Consider the following 9,414-nt stretch of genomic DNA (forward strand, 5'->3'; position numbering starts at 1 on the left):
CTCTAAGCTCACAAAGGGTGCTGGCAAAATTCAGCTCCTCACAGTCATAGGCTTGAGGGCCCTGCCTACTTGCTGCTGGTTGACTGGCAGCTGCCCTCAGCTCTTCACCACACAGACTTCCCAATATAGCCGCTTATTTCTTCAAAGTCAGCTACAGAGTTTCTAGAGTGAATATGTGTTACCAAATTGAACTTGGGTCTGCTCACTTGCTGTGCAACAAAGCCAATTTACTAATACCAGCTTGTGGGGAAGGGAAGTACAATAAGTCTCCTACATACGAACCTCCAAGTTGAGAACATTCAAAGATGTGAAGGTGCGTTCCATCAATGTCAGGCATGAGTGAAATTGCAGCTTGCCCTCTGTTTCCTATTGCTGACCATCCTTCAGCTCTACCATCTCCCACTTCCTCTCCCTCCTCCAGTCAGTAACTCTTCTTGCCTGTTCACTTGATGCCAGCCCCTGTATGCCAGCTGTTGTACTGTACTACTATATTTTTCAAGGTACTGTACTGTAAGATTAAAAATGCTTTCTTTATTTTTTGTTTTTTATGTATTATTTTTGTGAAAAGTATTATAAACCTATTACAGTACAGTACTATATAGCCAATTGTGTTAGTTGGGTACCCAGGCTAACTTTGATGGACTTACGAACAAATTGGACTTATGAATGTCTCTCAGAACGGAATTCATTCGTATGTAGGGGACTTACTCTTCAGTGTTTATTGCAGGCACCAAGCAAGGAGTATGGGTGGCTCATGCTCAAAAGACCCAAACTCCCTAATGGTTTTCAGGGAAGTGTTTTTAAAGGCAATATTTGGGGATGAGGGCTTCAGGATGCATGACTTTCTTCTGATTGGTTGGTAGTGAGGTAACAGGGTGGTGTTTCAAGAATCTCAATCATCAGCCTTCTGATTCCAATCAGTTTAGGGTCTATGTACTTATGCCCAGCATGTAGTCACCATCCTCCACCTAGGGGTGGGGGTGGGGGTCTTAGTTCCTGTGGGACAACTCAAAGATATAAATTGGATTGTTACATATATCCCTTGAGAAGGAACCAAGACTCTGTTTTGCCACTGAACTTCTCTTGTTTAACTGCTTTTCCTTTGTTTCTGCATTCCTTCACTCCCCTAATTAGTAACTGCCTATGCTGCTTTTTGGAACTCAGGGAAGGACTAAGAGACTAAAGCCTTTTTCTAAAAATAAGAAATGGGGGACAGAGAGGGGTTTTTGTACCTGGGAGGGCCCTGCAAGCAAGACAGAATCTTATACATCCTATTGTATTCACTGAGGTTGTTATCTGAAAACTGGGTTCATCTCTTGGTGGGTGTTGAGCCAAAAGACACAACCAAGCCAAAGATGGGGAGAAGGAAGGGTTTATTACTTGCAGCAAGTAAGGAGAACACGGGGGATCTTTCCCAAAGCAGTGTCTCCCTGAACGGCAAAATTGGAGAAGTTTTAAGCTAAGGGTACATGCATATTCATGAAGGGGCTTCGGCAGTCGACAAAGTTCAAGCTTTAATTGATTGAAGTTACAAGGGTTAGAAAAGGTCAATCATCATCTCTTCGGTTCCAGTTGATCTGAGCACTTCAGGCTAATCTTTACCATTGAAAGTAAACTGGGAGTCTTTACAACTGATCTATTATCTTTGCTATTGTTCCATCTCTTGCCTGATAACGGTTGTTTCTGCATTCTTTTGTTCCCTTAAGATCATTAATTACTGAGACCTGTTCAAGGATAAACATTGTGGCCAGGCTTAGATCACATAATGGCTTAGGCCAAAAATGGCTTCTCTTATGTCAAGAAAGCCATGCCTGGTTCTCCTTCTCTGGGGACCCCGCTACCCTATTTGCTTAGAAAGTGACATTCTATCACCTTTGTCACATTCTATTGTCGGAAGACACAGGTCCAGCCCATACTCAAGCAGAGGACATGAGCACCAGGTGGGATTGTGGGGGGTCACCTTAGAGCCTCTGTGCCACAGTCTCTCAGGACCCTCTTGAAGGAAGCCCCACAAGGCTACACAGAACTGTTAGGTGCACTGCATTCAACTAGTATGTGAATGGGTGAGATCAGGAGCCCTGTTTGACCTGTTCATGCAGGTGTCTTGAATCTGAAACAGTGCCCCTTCTCAATGTCTGTCCATGAATGAATGAGTGAATGACTTCTGGTATCATGTGTGTAGTAAAGAAAGGGAATAAACATGATGGGCAGGAATGATGCTAGAAAACATGCTTACCATTAATCAGATGTGTAAAGATGGCTCTTTACTCTTAGTTAACTAGTTTGTTTTACGTAACAGAAGGTCATAGGCAAAGAAATTCTTTAGAAAATTGAGCCAGGAGATAAGGGAGGAGGAAAAAGCCACCTTTTCTGGTGGACAGAAACCCAATCCGCTCTCAGGAGGGCTTGGAGCCCAGGCTCCTGAGTCGTTCTGGTTGGCTTTGCTCTTCATAGCCTTTGAAAGCGCTATAAAAATGTTAACAAGGGTGCCATGCCTTTCATTCTTTTTTGTACTACTTATAACTTACAAACCCATAGGTAGAATTTTCTTTGAGTCTCAGTCTCCCGGTAGCAACACTGAACACAAAGAGAAAACAGATGGAAAGACAGGGAGATTGAAATGAGAAGGGAAAATTTTAGGCTGAAAGTGGCTCCAAGATCCAGCCAAAGATCAAAGCCAGATATTGCTTGGAGCCATTGAGGACTTAACTATTCTTGTTAGAGCATTTCCTGTGGGGCCCATCACATTGTACTAAATTTGATCCAGGTGTTGAGGCTGTAGGCATGTACACATGTAGGAGCAGGGACATGAGGACAAGAGCACAGCAGACACTCAAGATGTCACCTTTGCCATTAATTTAAAATGCGTAGAAACAGAGCAGAATTTGACAAACGGCCACGTGCTAGACAAATCCAACACTGAAAACATTAGTTGTTGGCATGTCCACGTGCTAGTGTGTGCACACAGGGGTAGATACAGGCATTTGGGAGGGCACACCCTGTCTCACTTTCTATAAATCATGTAGTTATGAAGGGGAGAAATAAGGATTTAAGAGGGAAGAGAAAACATTAGACTTTTCCTACACAGCAAGGAAAAGTGAGAAGTACAGGGATCAGAACTCAGAGACTGCCTTTGGTCTCCTCTCTAGCAGATTTTCTAAATTCCAACTGCACAGAAACTTTCAAACAGGATAAAGGATCTATTCACAGGCCAAGCCTTCACAGAAACTTATAGATCAGAGCATATCATATAACTAAGAGGTAGGCCCCAAAATCAGGCCAGGAAAAACTCTAAGAGGGAGGGATTTATTCCCAAGAAGAAAGTGACCACATAAAACAAAACACAAAAAGGCAGTGAATAATCAACGTCACTTTTCCCAGCTGCTATTTGTACTAGGGGATTCTAACATGCAGGTCTCATCTTCTGTGTCACTGGTAGACCACACTAACTCACCAGAGGCTCTGAGGACTTGAGTGACTCACTATTTATCTTAAGGTCTTAGGACATTCTTTGTCTTGTTCCTTTCCTCCAGTCCCTGCCATGTGGCTAATGATGAGACATGTCACTTATCTCCAACACTCACCCATTACTTCTAGATAAACTGGTTGGATGACGGCCTCAAAACAGTATTCTTCCATAAAATGCTCAAACATCTTCCTAACCAATTAACCAAGTAGGGAGCTGGAAGCACTTAAAACCTTTTCAAGCACTGGTCTTTCTGGCCAACGTTTGTGATTACAGATGATATTCAAAGAAGTCATAATTGAACTTTGTTTGAACCCACGAGGCCAGGAGAGATTTTCTCAAGAGAGAGAATGTACAATGGCAAACATTTTACAAACTAATTAGGGACAGTCAGAATTCTTGGAGCTAGTTACAAAGATATGCAGGCACAAAGAGAATTTCCCCTTAGCTCTAGGTAGGAGTCTTTGAGATTCTGGCTGTGCTGCATTCTTTGGGTACACCATGAGCAAAAAAGAATATGTAATAAACTTAACGAACATAAATGTGAACTGGCACTTTAGTTGAATTCCATACACGCCAAGGATGCTCAGAAATGCACAGGAGTGGCAGGAAGATGGTATCAGAACTTGAAATTAAAGCCTTTACTTGACACAATGATGATAAAAAGGAGAGAGAAGACATAGTGAGAGAGGAGAAAGGACACAAACTTGGTAAGTGGGTGTCACCTGAGAACTTATGCACAAGACATAGTTGCGACAAAGTTGAAATGCTATTTTTGTGCGTAAGGAATAAAAGAAATGACAAGGTCAAAACAGGGAAAATCAGTTCACCTGGGCCTTGAGCAGGCTGAGAAGCAGAATTCTATTTTGACATTTAAGACAATCCAAATCTCATCAAGATTATATAAAACTTCACTAAAATTTGTCCTCTAAGCTGACAAAATAACCAAGGCTTTTCTAAAACACTCCCCTTTTTTTCCAATGAGGAATTTCAATGGCTGGATTGAGAGCATAGTAAAGGAGAAAATATATGTAAAAAGTCAAATGATCCTGACTCTATCACAGCAGCCAGTGCATGACATTGGGTGTCACTGTCAATGAGTGATTAACTATTATCCCTTCATTCAGATGGAAAGCCCTTATCCCCTTCATTCAGATGGGAAGCACTGACTCTGTATTAGTCTGCTAGCGCTGTTATCATAAAGTACAACAGACTGGGTGGTTTGAACAATGGAAACTCATTGCCTCACAATTCTGGAAGCCAGAAGTCCAAAATCAAGAAGACAGCAGGGTTGGTTTCTTCTGAGGCCTCTTTCCTTGGGTTGGAGATGACCCTCTTCTCCCTGTGTCTTCACATGGTCTTCCCTCTGTGTGTATCCGTGTCCTAATCTCTTCTTATAAGCCGCAAGTCATATTAGGACCTACCCTAATGACCTCACTTTGCCTTAATTATCTCTTTAAAGACCCTATCTCCAAGTACAGTCACATTCTAAGGCACTGGGTATTATTCAGCCCACAGCAGACTCTAAGGAAGTAGAGACCAAGGTGGGATTTTTCAAAAGGTGCCTTCTCCCTCTCCAGTTTCTCCCATCATCTGCATACCACCACTCCTAGCTGTGAGCTCTGTGGATGAGTGAAGGTTCCCAGTCTCCCCTGAGGCCAGGAGTGAGAACCCACTGTGGGGTCTAGTATTTGACCTCAGAGTCCTTCGTGGAAACACACAAAGGTCAGGGGGAACCCACAGCAGACCTTCCTTCCCTCTCTTCTATGTCAAAACTGCACTTTCTTAGTGGATATTGTGCCTGCATGTGATCCAGTAGAGCTGCATCTTCAAGGTGTATCTGTCATTTCACTCAGAAACACAAAATCTTCACAAATTTTATCTCAGCTTTCTAAAATGTGATGCATGTGCCATTGGCAATACCTGAGACAATATGAATAATATAAACAGGGTAAGAGGTTACATTGAATCAAATAGAGAAAAAATTATCCCCTTTTGATCATTTTTTAGTTCTTTTGATTAAACAAAAAATAAGGTGTCAGTTTGGGGTTAATATGTCTTTAACACATGACAGTAATCTTTCTAACAAATAGAGCAGACCTTAGGTCAGAGACTTTAGCAGGTAAAAATAAGCAGCTAGAACTTAATATTGTTTAGTCTCCATGACATTTATTTTTATACTTAAATTCTATCACCAGGGAGGTGATAAGTATCCATTTATCTTTTTAAATTAATCTGTATTAAAATTGAGTTACAGAAAACATTAAGGGAATCATAGCACAGGTGGTATTTATTTACTTATTATTTTTAAATTGTTTAATTAATTTATTTTTAAATTTTATTAATTTATTTGTAGCCGCATTGGGTCTTTGTAGCTGCATGCAGGCTTTCTCTAGTTGTGGCAAGCGGGGGCTACTCTTTGTTGCAGTGTGCAGACGTCTCGTGGTGACTTCTCTTTATTGCGGAGCACGGGCTCTAGGTGAGCAGGCTTCAGTAGTTGCAGCACATGGCCTCAGTAGTTGTGGCTCGTGGGCTCTAGAGCGCATGCTCAGTAGTTGTGGTGCACAGGCTTAGTTGCTCCGTGGCATGTGGGATCTTCCTGGACCAGGGCTTGAACCCTTGTCCCCTGCATTGGCAGGTGGATTCTTAACCGCACAGGTAGTATTTAAATATGGCAAAAACTGTGCGAGCAATTTTTGTATGGACAAGTTGCAAATGACTGAAATTTGGGAAAACCTGTCTTATTTCATTTAATTCTATCAACAACTTTATGAGGTAGGTTTTATTCAGCACATTTTAATGAAGAAGAAACTGAGGCTCAAAGAGTTTGTTGTTTGAGATCACCTATCCAGTTATTTGCAGAGCCAAAATTCACGGGAAGGTGTTGTTTGAGTGCAAAGCTGATGTTCTTTACTACTAAACAACCCCACTTGTTCATCAGGCCCACAACAACTTTTTGAATAAAGAAGGTAAAAGAAAACACCTAAAAGAAACACCTAAAAGAAAACACCTCGGGGATGGGAATGTGACTAAGGAGAGCTAACACAGCTCAGGGTTTAACTGGTATATGAATAAGCATTTCTTCAGTCAGTCAATAATTTGTACTGAGTGTCTGTTACTGCCAGCCAATAAACTTGGTACTGAATTATGATTTTTCTGGGAGTAATGAAAGACATGAGTTCCCAGACAAGAAAAACAGAAATCATACAAAGCAAAACAACACAAAACAGTGAGATCTCTTTTTCCATGGAGAACACCCAGTGGCTTGAGAATGATATAACTACCAAAAGATCACCCAGACCTGTCTGCAACAAAGTGCACTGACCTTCTGCTCTGGACCAGAAAGCAAGTATTAATGATCTCCTCTATAAAGGAACATTGCACCATAACTACTTTAAGGCATGGGACTCTAAAGAACAAGGTATGAGGTTCTCATCCAATCTCTGCTGGCATGAGTTTCTTAGTGTTGGCAATAGTTCCCAGTAATTCTGCCAGAAAAGTCACTGCAGTCTGTTAAAGACTTTACCTAGGTGGACTGCCAAGACAGAAAATTCAAACTGCGACACAGATCAGAATCCAACACACTCGTGCTCTCCCACCCCTTCATACGATCTGTCATAAAAAGAGGAGATCTAAAAACTTAAACCTGCTGGTTACCAACTGACGCTATGAGGATGAACAATTCTGTAATTTCTATAGTACCAGAACAGCAGCAGGGAGAAGGGAATCAAATGCTTCTCTGCAACCTCTGCCTGTTTTTTGGGGCCCTCCATCAGTAGCCACACCCAAGAGGCATTCACAGAAATCCAGCATCAGCAATCACTGGTTGCCCCCTCTGATCTTGTGAATCTTGGAGACCTTCTCCTGCTTCAGCTGGATCAGAGAAACAGAAACTCCTAAACAGAAGCCCTTCTGGTGGAGTCAATTTGGGAGTGTCCTTCTACTTCTTTCTTCTTTGTGAAGGGTTCCCAGTTTGTGGGGGGAGCACCTGGAAACTTCTGATTAAATATTTCCTGAGAATCAGTCTCCCCCAGGCAGTATCTTGGCACTAACTGCCACTCTTCAGGGGCAGAATTCCCTTTATGCCTAAACAGACATGATGATTTGTTTTTCTATCAGAATGTACCATCCACTCAGTGGATCCAGCCACCTTGACCACAAGAAGCTATTTTTAATATCCTCCGAAAAATGTTGGGGACCATCACACGATCACATTTGTTCCCTTCATATTGGTTGAGATGATATGTAATGACAAAAAGTATGAAATAAGAAGTCCTTCTAAATGATTTTAACATTTACTAATCCCAAAGTAACTACATGTTTTTAAAATAAAGCATATTATGTCTGAGGCAGATTATTTGTTCAGTCTGATGAACAAACAGATTCTCAGAAAAAGGTTTCCTGAGGAACCTCCAGTCTATAGGTTGAAAAACATTATATTATACTATGAGCTCCTTGAAGATAAAGTGATGTTTTATTTAGATTTAAAACCCTAATGCCTAACCCAGTGCCTACCCAGTAGCAAGTGCTTAATAAAAAATAGATGCATGGGAATGTTTCGTTTTTGCAAACACTTGTGACATTGATGGGGCACTTCTCATGTGCCAGCACTGGTCTAAATGTTGTACATGTATTAACTCATTTAACCACTGAATAAGCCTAGGGGGTAGATGTTTTTACCATCCATATTTACAGATGACAAAACTGAGGCTCAGATATCTTCAGTAATTTGTTCAAGATCACACTGCAGAGAATTTTAAAAACCAGGAGATAAACTAAGATTTTATTGTTTTTCATGTTTTTAAATGTAACTTCAGAGAGACCACAGCTATGGGTATTCAGTGGGGCCTTGGGCACTGCTGACTGACCATATTAATAGGATGCTCCTTGTGGTACATATATACAATGGAATATTACTCAGCCATAAATAAAATGAAATAGTGCCATTTGCAGCAAAGTGGATGGACCTAGAGATTATCATATTAAACAAAGTCAGAGAAAGACAAATATCGTATGATATTACTTATTTGTGGAATCTAAAAAAAATGATACAAATGAACTTATTTACAAAATAGAAATAGATTCACAGAGATAGAAAACCATCTTATGGTTACCAAATGGAATAGCGGGGCTGGGGGAGAGATAAACTAGGAGTTTGGGACTAACATATATATCCTACTATATATAAAATAGGTAAACAGAAGTACCTACTATATAGCACAGGGAACTAGATTCAATATCTTGTAATAACCTATAATGGAAAAGAATCTGAAAAAGGATATATATATATGTATAACTGAATCACCTTGCTGTACACTTGAAACTAACACAACATTGTAAATTAACTATATTTCAATTAAAAAATAAAATATAAATAATAGGATGCTACTTGGGCAACTCTACCCCATTTGAGGAGAAATGCATGCCTTTCATGAAGAGGCATTAATCTCCTTGTCTCTAGGCTACTAAGAAACAGTTTCACAAACACGCATCACAGTGTGTATATCCTGCCAGTCCCCACCTGATGTATTTCAGACAGTAAGCTTTTACCTGGTCTCTAAGTAGAATAAGAAATGACAGGAATGAATGCTTGAATGAAGGAATGTCCATTCCTGGAGGAAGGCTTTAAATGACATCAATTACTTTTCTGGCTGGGAGTTTTGTGGCTATATTGTAAGCTCTCCCATGAAATAAAAGTATGTCAGGGCTTTGATTCTAGTGCTTGAAGCATTAGAATCTATCAGTAAAAGACACAAAAACATGAGGCAGAGAAGAGGGGAGGCAGAGGCCAGCCCAACACGGTCAATCTGACTCCACAGCATCCCCTTGGCTTCGTGTGAACCAGAGCACAGGCACTATGAGAGATGCAAAGAGAAACGTCAGGTGTGATGCCCTCAAGGAGCTCAGGATGGATGACAGAAGGTGAAAGAAATATGGACATCAAAAAC

This window comes from Lipotes vexillifer, unplaced genomic scaffold (assembly GCF_000442215.2).
Source record: "Lipotes vexillifer unplaced genomic scaffold, Lipotes_vexillifer_v1.1 scaffold91, whole genome shotgun sequence".
Taxonomy (NCBI): Eukaryota; Metazoa; Chordata; class Mammalia; order Artiodactyla; family Lipotidae; genus Lipotes; species Lipotes vexillifer.